This window comes from Eschrichtius robustus, chromosome 10, assembly GCF_028021215.1.
Source record: "Eschrichtius robustus isolate mEscRob2 chromosome 10, mEscRob2.pri, whole genome shotgun sequence".
Taxonomy (NCBI): domain Eukaryota; kingdom Metazoa; phylum Chordata; class Mammalia; order Artiodactyla; family Eschrichtiidae; genus Eschrichtius; species Eschrichtius robustus.
The window spans coordinates 113860696-113873018 of NC_090833.1; the positions used below are offsets into that span (position 1 = coordinate 113860696).

General features: G+C 44.9%; 1 protein-coding gene across 1 annotated transcript in view; it reads right to left on the minus strand.

Annotated features, from left to right (window-relative positions):
* Positions 1–12323, minus strand: part of GALNTL6 (polypeptide N-acetylgalactosaminyltransferase like 6) — a 1183510-nt gene that overhangs the window by 3017 nt on the left and 1168170 nt on the right. The gene's annotated exons all lie outside the window — the stretch shown is intronic.

Sequence of the window (12323 nt, forward strand, 5' to 3'; positions counted from 1 at the left end):
GTTACTCAGCCCTAAAAAGGACAAAATAATGCCATTTGCAGCAACATGGATGGACCTAGAGATGATCATACTAAGTAAGTCAGACAGAGAAGGATATCATATGATATCGCTTATATGTGGAATCTAAAAAAAGGGTACAAATGAACTTATTTACAAAACAGAAATAGAGTTACAGATGTAGAAAACAAACTTATGGTTACCCAGGGGTAAGGGAGAGGAGGGATGAATTGGGAGACTGGGATGGACATCTACACACTACGACAGCCCTTTTCTCCTTTAGTCTCCTCCGTCATGACAAGATATGCTGGCACAGAACCAAATAGAGTTTTCTCCTCTGGGATAGAGTTCTGAGCCCTCTGGCAAGTCTGGTGTTCCCTAACAACCCTCCTGAAAGGGCACTTTTACCTGGACTCTTCTCTGTTCAGTCCGGAGGGAGGGCAGAGCCTGTGCCCCGGGTGTTCAAAAAGTAACGCCGCAAACTCTATCTCCTGCATCCTCCCGCCTTCCCTGACCGCTTCCTCCCTTGTTTTTTTCTGTTTTGTTTTTGCCTAAGAAAGGTAGAAATCCTTGAGCAGGAAATGAAAAAGTTCAGATTCAGCATTATGGCACTGCCCTTCATAACCAAATCAGGTCAGGCTAAATTCCAATCGGTCCCCAGGGTGAAGGCTGGGTGGGACTTTTCAAGTAGGTCCTGGAGAGGGACACCTCTTCAAAGCAAGCTGGTATGACACTCCAGGGTATTCAGAGGCCAGCACTAAATTTTATTAGATTCTGTACCTCTGTAGGGTCCAACTTTTAAAAGAACAGGTATGTTGTAGAAAACATTACCCACTGTGTTCAGGGTAGTAAAAGAATCAAACATCAAAGATGCAGAGGCAGTAAAATAGGTGGGTGAGTTCATAACGTACAAGAAGATGACCCTGAGAATAAACACCCACACGGCGGCAGGGTGCAGGGGGCCAGGGCTTTATTCCACAGGAAATTTGGTCATATTCCTGTCACACCACTCATCTGTTACATGACCCTCGTTGGTTGCTTAATTCTCTGAACCTCAGCTTCCTCACTTGTGAAATATAGATGATAATATCTGCTTCACGAGTTTGCTGTGGATAAAATGAGTTAATATATGTAAAATCGCTGGCACAATGTCCTACATGCAGTAACTAACGAAGTAATGGTTATTCCACGCCCGCTCTCCTCTTAATTTGTTTTCAGTCAGGGAGCGTCCCCAATTCTAAAAATCAGAACGCACTAACCATCTGGTCTGAGACCAGCTATTCAAGACCAAATTGCATTTTCTGAAATCCTGGCGAAATAGAATTTGCAAAAATTGGCACCTGCCTCGACCCGTTATCCGAATGGATACATCAATACCTCCTGGTTTAAGCAAAAGATTTATGGACCAAAGTAATTAGTTCAGGAATGAGCTCTTCTGTTTAGTTATGGTCCGGGTTTTTACATGTTGCCTGAAATACAACATGATCCAGGGCATCTGGGTCCAACAAATATTCATTAAGCGCCTTTTATTTTCCGGTGTGTGTTAGGAAGTAGGCATAGAAAGATAACCTAAGATGCCTCCCCTGGCCCAAGAAGTGGGGGAGACCAATAGGTAAACAAGACATGATTGAAGCAGAAAGTGTCAATGAGATTGTAGCTGCGGGGGAATAGGATGAATAAAGAAGAATGTGTGAACAGAGACATGTGAACTAACAGGTATATTTATGCATTCAATTTATTCAACAAGAGTCTACAGGGTGCTTACTATCTGTCAGGCACTGTCTTAGGTGTTTGGGATGTATCAATAACCTTAATAATATAAAAATTCCTGCCCTTCTGGAGCTTACATTCTAGAGGTGGGGTTGGGGGTAGAGCAGTAGGGCACAGACCATAAACCATGAGTGTAATTCTTTCCATGGCCTGTTCAAAGGTGACATGGAACAAATCAAAGCAGTCCAGAGAAACTGGAGTGCCAAGGGAAGGGCTGGTGTGCAAACTTAAATAGGGAGGCAAGGGTAAACCTCACTGGGAAGGTGACATTTGAGTAGGTGATGTTTGAAGAAGGTAAGGGAATTGGCAATGCAAGTATCTGGAGGAAGAGGTGCCAGACGGGGCAACAGCCAGTGCAGAGGCCCTAAGCAGGGATGCAGTGTGTGGGTTAGAGTAACACGTGGAGGCCAGGGTGAGGGAGAGTGGTCGGAGATGAGTCAGAGGTGATGGAGGGCTCCGTCCATCATGTGCTGGGGACCAGCAGGTCACTTGGCGTGGCCCAAGCACAAGGAGCAAGGGGGAAGATTCCAGAGGGTGACAGATGAATTCCACATCATGAGGAGACTGGGGTGCAACGCTAAGGCTTGACTTTTCAGGCAAGCATGCGGGATGGTTGTTGGAGGATTTAAAACAGTGGAGTTAAGGATCCACATCTTGGGTGCCTCATGCTGGTGGTAGAGAGGAGGATGGGGTGGGAGTGGGGGACTCTGGATACAGCCGGAGGCACAGCTGGAGGCTACTGCAGTGGTCCAGATTTGAGCTGAGGTGAAAGCAACAGCAATGGGGAGGAGTTGGGGGTGACCTGAGACATGGTTGGAAAGCTTTTTCAGGAGGTGAATGCACAGGGCGTTCTGATTGATGGGACGTGGGGATTAGGGTGGAGGGAGGGGATGACTAGAGGAAAAGCAGTGTTGAGGTGAGAATTGCAGAAAGAGGAGCAGGATTGGGGGTGGGGATGATGATCTCTGTTTCGGGTATAACGAGTCGTAGGTGTTTATGGGACATCCAGGTTTAGATGCCCCGGAAGCAGTTGGGTGTAGGCTGGACCTCAAGGTAGCTTCTCTGTAAAGTGGGGAGAGTCGAGTTACTCCCTCCTGCTGACTGTTCATTTCTGTGTAACTCACATTGACAGCAAATGCATTTGTGAGAGACATCGCCTTCATGTCCTTTTGTTTCTAGTATGGATATGAGAGAAGGAAGGCTCGGAATTATGAGACTAGTTTTTAATCCTAGTTTTATCTCTGACAGGAATCTCTGATGGCCCCTTCGTTTGCTAGTGATTTCAGTTTTCCATCTGCAAGACGAATGGAGTGGGAGGAGGAGGGAGGGATGAGATAAGGGACAAAAATATCCGCCTTCCCGCCTCCTAGGGTCGTGGAGAAGAACCAGGTGGATATTATGAGTGGCCTCTGAGTTCTGGGAGAAAGACACATCAGGTGGTTTTTTTCCTGCCTATTTTTGCTGTTGGCATCTGGGAGAATGCGAATAACACCTTGACAGGCATAAAAGGGACAAAGCAGTCTGATTGCCTATCCTTTTCCATTTTTTCTTTGGACAGGTACAGTTCCTCACAGGGGGAGAAAACTGGTCTTCCTGCATCAGTGGATAATTTGGCCAATCAGAAATAATGCCTCTGATGCCCCGACCGACAGAGCCCTCGGTGTGTGCGCTGAGACAGTGCTGACAGCCCCTGCCTCCTGCTGCATCACTGGTTTTCTGGGCTACAGGCAAGTGACGGGCATGAGTACACCCTCAATTCTCAGAGCAGCCAGGATCATTACAGAATCGGCTGTGATTTGTTAAATCTCTGCTCTTCACACCATTCAAAGACTTCCCAGCCTCTTCGCTAAATTCTTAGCATGGTCCCGAGGTCTTGTATAGGCAGCCCTGCCCCTGGCCTTAGAATTCATCATTTCCCCTCACACTCAGACGCTTCAACTGGCTTCTCCGTTCTTCCAAGAAAACCAAGCTCTTCCCTACCCGAGGGCATTTGCATAAGCCGATCCCTGTATCTGGGGGTTTTTTTTAACTTAATTTTTATTTTATATTGGGGTATAGTTGATTTACAATGTTGTGTTGGTTTCAGGTGTACAGCAAAGTGATTCAGTTATACGTATATTGGTTTGGCCAAAAAGTTCACTTGGGGGACTTCCCTGGTGGTCCCGTGGGTAAGACCTCGAGCTCCCAATGCAGGGGGCCCAGGTTCGATCCCTGGTTGGGGAACTAGATCCTGCATGCCACAACTAAGGAGTCCACATGCCGCAACTAAAGATCCCACATGCTGCAATGAAGACCCGGCGCAGCCAAAATAAATAAGTAAGTAAGTAAATAAATAAATAAAAATAAACCAAACTCCTGCCAACATTACATAAAAGAAAGTTCATTTAGTTAATGAATACGTTGTTCCATAAAGTTCTTGGGGAAAATGAAAAATGTGTCTTTTATTTTTACTTAAAACTGAACGAACTTTTTGGCCAACCCAATACATATATCCATTCTTGTTCAGATTCTTTTCTTCACTTGCCTAAATCCTACTCATCTTTTAGGTCTCCATTTAAAAGCTACTGTGTCAGAGCAGCCTTGCGTACCTCTCTGACCTGGGTAGAGCCCAGTGTCCCGTTCCCATATTATCCTGTACACTTAATGTATTCAATTTAAAAATCTGTCTGCTTCCCCACTAGACTGAAAACTCCAAGAGTAGAGAAAACCCATCTGTTCCATATCTTGTTTCCATCTGTCCATAGCTGTTCATCTCCCCTCAGTAAACCTGCCAGCAGTCACATCAACATAATAATAGCTGCTATATATCGAGTATGTATTTATGTGCCTTGTAGTGTTAAATGTTCCACCCAGATTTTCTCATTTTATCTACTTCATCCACATAAGCGACCTGAAGAGAGAGTGAATGTGGACAAACAAGAAGCCAGGTTCGTCTGTTTATTTAACAAATGCTAATTCAGCACCTACTACGTGCCAAGCAGTGTTTTAGGTACTGAGGATTCTGCATGAAAGAAAGCAGAGAAAAATCCCTGCTCCTGTGGAATTTACATTCTAATATTTAGCGACAGTTAAATAGCTAAAATAGTATAGGAAGACGACTAGACAGCCTATCGTTTCCTCTATGTAAACTTACTAGGAGAGCTAGTGTCAAATCAGAAGTCTTCCGGCACCTAAGAGAGTAATAGCTGACACTCACTGAACTCTTATTAAGTGCCGTGTCCTAGGTGCATTTAGCTTTTATTTCATCATCACAATAATCTTCTAAGGTAGATACTGTTATTATCACCATCTGATAAACGAGGAAACAGAAGCACAGAGTAAGGAAGTTTCCCAGGATCCCAGAGCTAGGACCATCGCGGAGCCAGAACTCGAATCCCAGGTCCCTCAGGGTCCAGCCCCTGTGTTCTCGGCCTCAGCCTGTCTCACCCCCGTCTTCTTCTTCTTCTTCTTTTTTTTTTTTTTAAATTTTTTGGCCATGCTGCACAACATGCGAGATCTCAGTTCCCTGACCAGGGATCGAACCCTCACCCCTTGCATTGGAAGCGTGGAGTCTTAACCACTGGACCGCCAGGGAAGGCCCTCACCCCCTTCTTAGCCGAGCCAACTGGCAGTCCTGCTCCAGACCCACACATGCTCAGTAGAGAAGAACTGTCCTCCTTAGCAAATACTAATTTCAAATTTGTATAGTTCCGATTACCAAGATCCTTTAAAGTCTGACAATCTCGATCTTGACAGGCATTCAGTTCAGGAAGTCTTTGTCCATATGTTAGAGCCTGAGATTGTGATGAAATCTTTTTACTAGTGACCAGAGGGTGGCAGTGCAGCCTGTTAGGTAAAATGGTAACCAGCAGGGATATGGCTAAGGTACCCAGATATGGCAAAAGTTAAAAGGACGTGACGACGAAGTGACTTCAGCTGGATTAGACACACAGACAGAAACAGGATGGGAAGGCAACACTGCTGAAAATGTAGCTTCTTTGCAGGGGTGTATGTACTCCCCTCCCGGGAGTTAACCTCCCTCATCTTTGAATTGTCAAGTTGCACTGAAGATCACAACTTCTCAGGGTACAATGCTCATGTCTCCTATTGTGTCTCCTATTATTTTCAGAGTATAGGGTATGATGTAGACATTGTGCATCTGGTTTTCAGCAAGATGTTTGAAAATCCCCCTTTGTTTTCCTATGGGTAAGCTGGAGAAATGTGGGCTAGAAGATAATTCACCATTAGGTGGATTTGTATCTGGTTGAGTAACTGCCCCCGATGGACCGATGTCTCCTCCATCATAGGATGGAGAGCTCGGTTCTGGGCCTTGTTCATTGGGATCAACAGCTTAGATGAGGGCCTGAGTGCACGCTACTTTGCCCTAACTCATGGCTGGAGTAAAACTAGTTCACCTGGTAATAAGCTGGATCAAAGAGTCGAAATCCAGGCTGGGGTAAATCTCGTGAGGGAGAATTTAGTAGAAACCAATGGATGGCTACCCAAGTATAAAAGGTGAACTGTACAGGTAGAAGACTACAGAGATGTGTCTGTGTAGCAAAGCGAGAGTGGTTTTTTTTAATACTGAAAGCTCATTAAGAGGCCAAGTATGTGACGTTAAGGCAGAAAGTCAATCAACTCAAGCTAGTTCAACAGGCATATGCTGCTCATAACAAAGGGGTGCTAGAAACTCGTTCTATTCTTTGGTCAAACACACCTAGAATACTGTGTTCCCTTTTGGGCATCACGCCACCCTCTAGGACCATCTGGAGTGTGTTAAGAATCTGTGTCCAGGAGGCTGAGGTAGGTCCCAATGAAGCTATCTGAAGAAAAATTGGGCCATGTAATTGGAAGTAAGGAGTAAAGATCAGACAAGCACTGTTCAAGGATCTGGAATCCGTCTTGACCAAAATGGATGAAATTTAATCTGTGTGGTACCGAAAGTCTTAGAGCTTTGTGATACTTGGGACTGTCCAGAAATGAAGGGGCCGGTCAGGGATAGTGTGACTGTCTAAGTATGAGCACAAGTCCGGGATTTTGTAGTGGGGCTTCATTTATCAGAATGAGAGTCGAATTTCACGCCTTTTAATTAAACTCTGTTTCCTCATTTTAGGTCCTAAATCAATACCAAACCGGAATGATTTAAAAATAACAACCTTGTGGCCATCCGTCTGGCATCTTCGTGAACCAGCAGGATTTTATGAGCTGAGAGGCTAAAGCCCTGGCATGTAACACAAGGTACCATAAATAGTCAGATGTGGGCACATGCCAAGAATTCCACCCACTCACTTTTCAAAGTACTGTGACTGTTTCACTGTTATCAGTTTAGCCTGACAGGTGTCTTTTTATCTGTATTTTCCTGTTTGATGTTATTTTTAAGCCCTTTCTTATGGAAGTTAAACTATAAGGACACCCCAGAGAGCAACTCAGAGAAGTGATGTAAACATTTCACTTTTGGACTTTGGGGAGGCTGTGAACTTGGTTCTGAAACCAAAAGATGTGCTAAGTTTCATCCATTGCGGCTTGGGGTTCCTGGAGGGGATCGCGTCAGTAATTGAGCCCATTTAATGAATACTTACTTACAAATGTCTACGTAGTAGTTATTAGGCAGGCCATACAGAAATACAAGAAAAAGTTCCTGCCCTCAGATAATTAACATCTATAAGCAGAGACTTACCATGCATAATACAATGTTCTAAGTACAAAGAAGGGAACAAAATGGTATAGGAATGCAAGCAGAGGGGCAATTTCCAGCTACAGTAGGAGGGAAGAGTAGGGTAAGGAAAGTAGGTAAAAACTGGAACTAGAAAAGTGATTCTCCATCTGGCTGCCCATCAGAACCTTTTAGGAGCTTTTTAAAACTACCAATACCCAGGCTTCTCTTTCTAGAGCATCAGTCTATCCTTATGCCAACAGCACACTACACTAATTGTATTTTTGTGATGTTTGGGTACCTGGCACTTTTATAGTGTTTGATACTTGTTCTTTTTCTTCTTCAACTTTTTCTTGGCTATTCTTGGCCCTTTGATTTCCATATAAATTTCAGAAGCAGCTCATCAATTTCCATAAATAAACCTGCTGGGATTTGATTGGTTTTGCATGAAATGCTAACACCTGCTTGAGAACGGATGTCTTCACAATATTGTCTTCTTATCCTTGAACATGCTAGCTTTCCTTTGTATTTTTAAAAGTTCCTCTTAGTGATGTTTTGTAGTTTTCTGTATAAAGGCCTTGCACATCTGTTGTGAGATTTATTCCTAATTATTTGATACCTTTTATGGTGATCAAACGGAATAAGTTTAGAATTTCATTTTCCAGTTTTTTGTTGCTGGCATACAGACACTTGATTGTCTTATATTTACCTTGTATCCAGAACTATGCTGAATGTACTTACTAACTTTAATAGTTCAGATGTATAACCTTTGGATTTTTTTATGTACACAACTATGTCGCCTGTGAGCAAACTGTTTTATTTCTTCCTTTCTGTTTCTTATACCTTTTAATTTCTTTATCTTGCCTGATGGCTCTGGGAAGCCCCCCTGTGCAATGTTGAATAGAAGTGACGGTAGCAGACATTATATTTTATTCCCAGTCTCCAGAGGGAAGTTGAAACGTTTCACCACTAAGACTGATGTTATGGGGTTTTGGTTCTTATTAGGTTAAGTTTGTTTATTTCTATCAGTTTACTTTCTGTATGGCTAAGACTTATTAGAGGGTTAAAAACTTGAGGATTCATAAATAGACCATGCATATAAGGCCCCTCGACTTATGACAAGGGTGCCACTTCCCTGCAGTGGGAAAAATGATTTTTTTTAAGTAAATGATGATTGATCAATTGAATATAAATATGAAACAAACAGCCCCATTTTACGTTGTAAACAAAAACTATTCCAGGGAATATATACCACAATGCAGAAGGTTAAACAGCAAAGCTTCCAAAGATGACTTAGAATACTACCTTCTTGACTTTGGTGTGGGCAAAGATTTCCTAAACAGGACACAGAAAACACCAATCAGAAAGAAGAGCTCTTCACCAAGGAGAGAGAAAAGGCCAGAAACTGACTAGAGTAAGATATTTACAAATAACCACTATACCTAGATATACCAAAAACTCTTCAAAATCTGTAAAAAAAAAAAAAAAAAAAAAGAAAGAAAGAAAAGAAAAAAAAAAGTCAGACAACCCATGTTAAAACATGGTCAACAGACTTGAACAGGTTCTTCTCAAAGAAGATCTCCAAAAAGGCTAACAGACGTGTGATCTCACTCTACAACCACAGAACGGAAAAAGGAAGAGAAAAAGAAACCGACGTGCCAGGTGTTGGTGAAGGTGGGAAGGTCTGGGTTCTCAGGCAGCATCTGCCCACAGTTCTTCAGGCCCTAGGATTTCAGTGCCTACTGACCTGACCTCCTGAAGCTGGCCCCTGTATCTCGCTCTACGGCCTCTGTTCTCTGGGATCTAGAACAGCTCCGTCTATAAGAGCAGCAGCCCAGAGGTGTCAGGAATAAACACCCCCCAGGAGCAGCCGTAAGCCGAGACTGGCTGTGGTGGTGTTTAAATATCCCAACCCCCTTCCCGTCGGTACGTGGTGTAGACCATTGCAGAGGTGTCGGTGGGCTTGGTCTCCCCTTGCCCACAGTGGTACTTGCTTTATCACAGGCCCTGTACTGGTTCCCATTCCTTCCCTGTTTCACTTCCCTACTCTCTGCCATGATTTTGGAGGGGGCGGGGGCGGGCATCTCCCAAATAAACCACTCGCACTCAAATTCTCACTTCAGGGTCTACATCTGGGGAAACCCCAATGAAGATATATGTTATACTCCCATAAAAATGTTTCCTTACCAGAAGAGGACATGGGAGATAGCTCTTGATCTGGGGGGATAACAGTAGTTAATATTTCTTAGCATAGATTGCTATACAGCAGGATATAGCTCACCACTATTCTCAGTGTAAAAAGTGTACTTGTCACTCACATGGATGGAAATTGGATCATATGGTCAGAAACCTTGCTGGAAGTTTTCCACGGTTTATCTCACTGAATTACTGTCTCTGTTTTATTGACGTGGAAGTTGAAAATCACACATGTGATGTAACTCACTCAAGATCACATTACAGTTCCAGGATGAATTAGAATGTCTTAGGCCAGACAAGCCACCGTGACGTTGACCAGATTGTGAAGGGGCAGGATGAGAATTTGGGAGAAGGCACTTCATCTTCTTGGTGGGAAACCAAGTAACGTACAAACCAGAGGGATGCAATGACCAGCTCTTGTGGGCACCCCTCTGACTTCAGGACGGAAGGTGGGTTAGGGGGGGAAGGGCGGAGGCAGGGTGGCCCTTTAAGGGAGCCTTTGCAGCAATCCGGGACTGAGACGGGAAGGGCTGCAGTCGGGGCTGCGGCCACAGGGACGGCAAGGCGAGGGAGGGGTTCACACGTCTTAGAGACCAACTAGATGTAGGGGGTTAAGGAGGCGGCGGGACAGTTTCTTGTTTCAGCTGTCGTTTTGAGTGTCGGCTGGTGACTTGAGTATTTTTACTGAGGTCTCTTCTGCGACTCATTGTTCTTGTAGCCGGGGTTCCCCTGGTGGCGAAAGAAACCGAAAATGGGATTTCTTACCCTGGGTACCTGCTACGAGGGGAGATGGCTGGGCAGGAGCCTAGTTACCCGACCCTAGGATAGGGATTCCTTCCTTTTCTCGTGGTGGCAAAGAGCCACATAGAAAAATAACTGAGAGCCAGGGGGCGGAGGGTCAGGGAGGGTGGTCCTGTTGTAAGCTGGTTAAATTTCTGGGGTTGTAATACACAGCATGGGGACTGCAGTGAATAACTCTGTATCGTATACTTGAAAGCTGCCAAGAGAGTAGATCTTAACAGTTCTACACACACACACACACACACACACACACACACCCAGAACTCTGTACAGTGATGCATTTGTTAACTATACTTGTTGTGGTGATCATTTCTCAGTTCATACGTATATCAAATCGTTACGTTGTATACCTTAAACTTACACAATGTTGCGTGTCAGTTATATCTCAGTAAAGCTGGGGGGAAAGGGGAAAATCTTCCTGAAAAAAAAAAAAAAAAAGGCCAACAAGATCTGAGAGCTGATGGGTGCTGAGAGGTCAGAAAGCGGGGCCGACGGCGCCCTTCCCCACTCAGGCAGGTTGCCTGCAGCCACTACTCAATCCAGGAAATCTCTGTGCGCCTGGGAGAAGCGCTTGTCTGGTCTTGGTGATGCAGAATCCAACAGGCATCAGGACTCGCCCCCGGGGAATATTGATCGGATTGCTTAAGGGCGCAGGAAAGAGGAGAGACTTCAAGGCCTGATGCACCTGCGCTTGAATGCTGGCTTTGGCCCCAAATCTGTTTCTTCCTCTGTGGCTCGTCCGTAACAGGCCCAGGTGGTTGTGAAGTGTGTCAGACACTAGCTCTGTGAATCTTCACCAGCTGGAGGATGAGGAGGACGGAGCCCCAAGAGATGCCCCACGGTGGTCCTTTAGGCAGTTAGCAGAGTCTCAGGGATCCACGTGGATCCGTCAGTGTGCTGATACAAAGGGGGACCCCAAAGCCGACTCCAGAGATTGCTAAGCTGTCCAAAGCCCCCAGGGCCAAGCAATGCCTCCAAACAGACAAGGCGGCACCCACCAGAGGGACTTCTCGCTCTGTGCCTCGGGAAGGGCCCTTGGAGTAGACAAGGGACTTTCTCAAACAGGTACATGTGAACAGGCCTGAATCATCACCTGAGATGAGCTATTTCAGAAACTTTCCATTTTAGGCCTTGGGCATGTTCCCGACGATGTATAAATCGTGCTTGCTCTATAACTACCCGGTGAGTGAAACCAGAGTCACGTGAGGCCAGGTCTGAGGAAAGAGAGCAGCACAGTTGTGCCTGGCGGGTCCCTGTACTTTCCTGGCTTAACTGGGCATTATGGCGTGTTTTGTCCCTCATGCTGTAAGCAGTGATGAGAAACGGTCCGCTCCGTGGGGACCAACAGCACACGAGGCAAAGAGCAGATCAGGTATTTTATCCATGTGCCCTGAAAGTAACTTCCTAACGGTCAGCATATAACCATCAAAAACAAAACAAAACACTTCTTTATTGCACCACGCACGGACTGTATTATATTGAATAGCAAAAGGGTTTGACAAGATTAATCATTTCTGATATATCTCACAAGGAAAACAGGGAGGTTTTCCTCTTGTCTGACTTCCCCCCATCACCCCGTATCATATCGGATGCCATCTTCTTATTAGCTCTTTTGATTTTAAATTGTTTTTTAAGAGGATATAACAACTGGTGTTTTGTACTTTTTCCACAACCTGCCAGATGTTGGCAGGGGTGTGAGGCAGTGTGCAGAATAAACTTGTACAAATGAGTCTGCCTTTGAGTATAATTTTCGGTGCCCACCTCTAAGAGGTAGATGCCAGAAAGCTCACTAAGTGAGGGAACAGGTATCAAAACCAGTGGTCCCCATGTTGATTCTCTGCAGACCCTTCCCTTCAGCTCTCTGTGATTTCAGGGGATACTGACTTGACCTCAGCCAAGGCTGGCCAACACTCCTGATTCAAGTGGT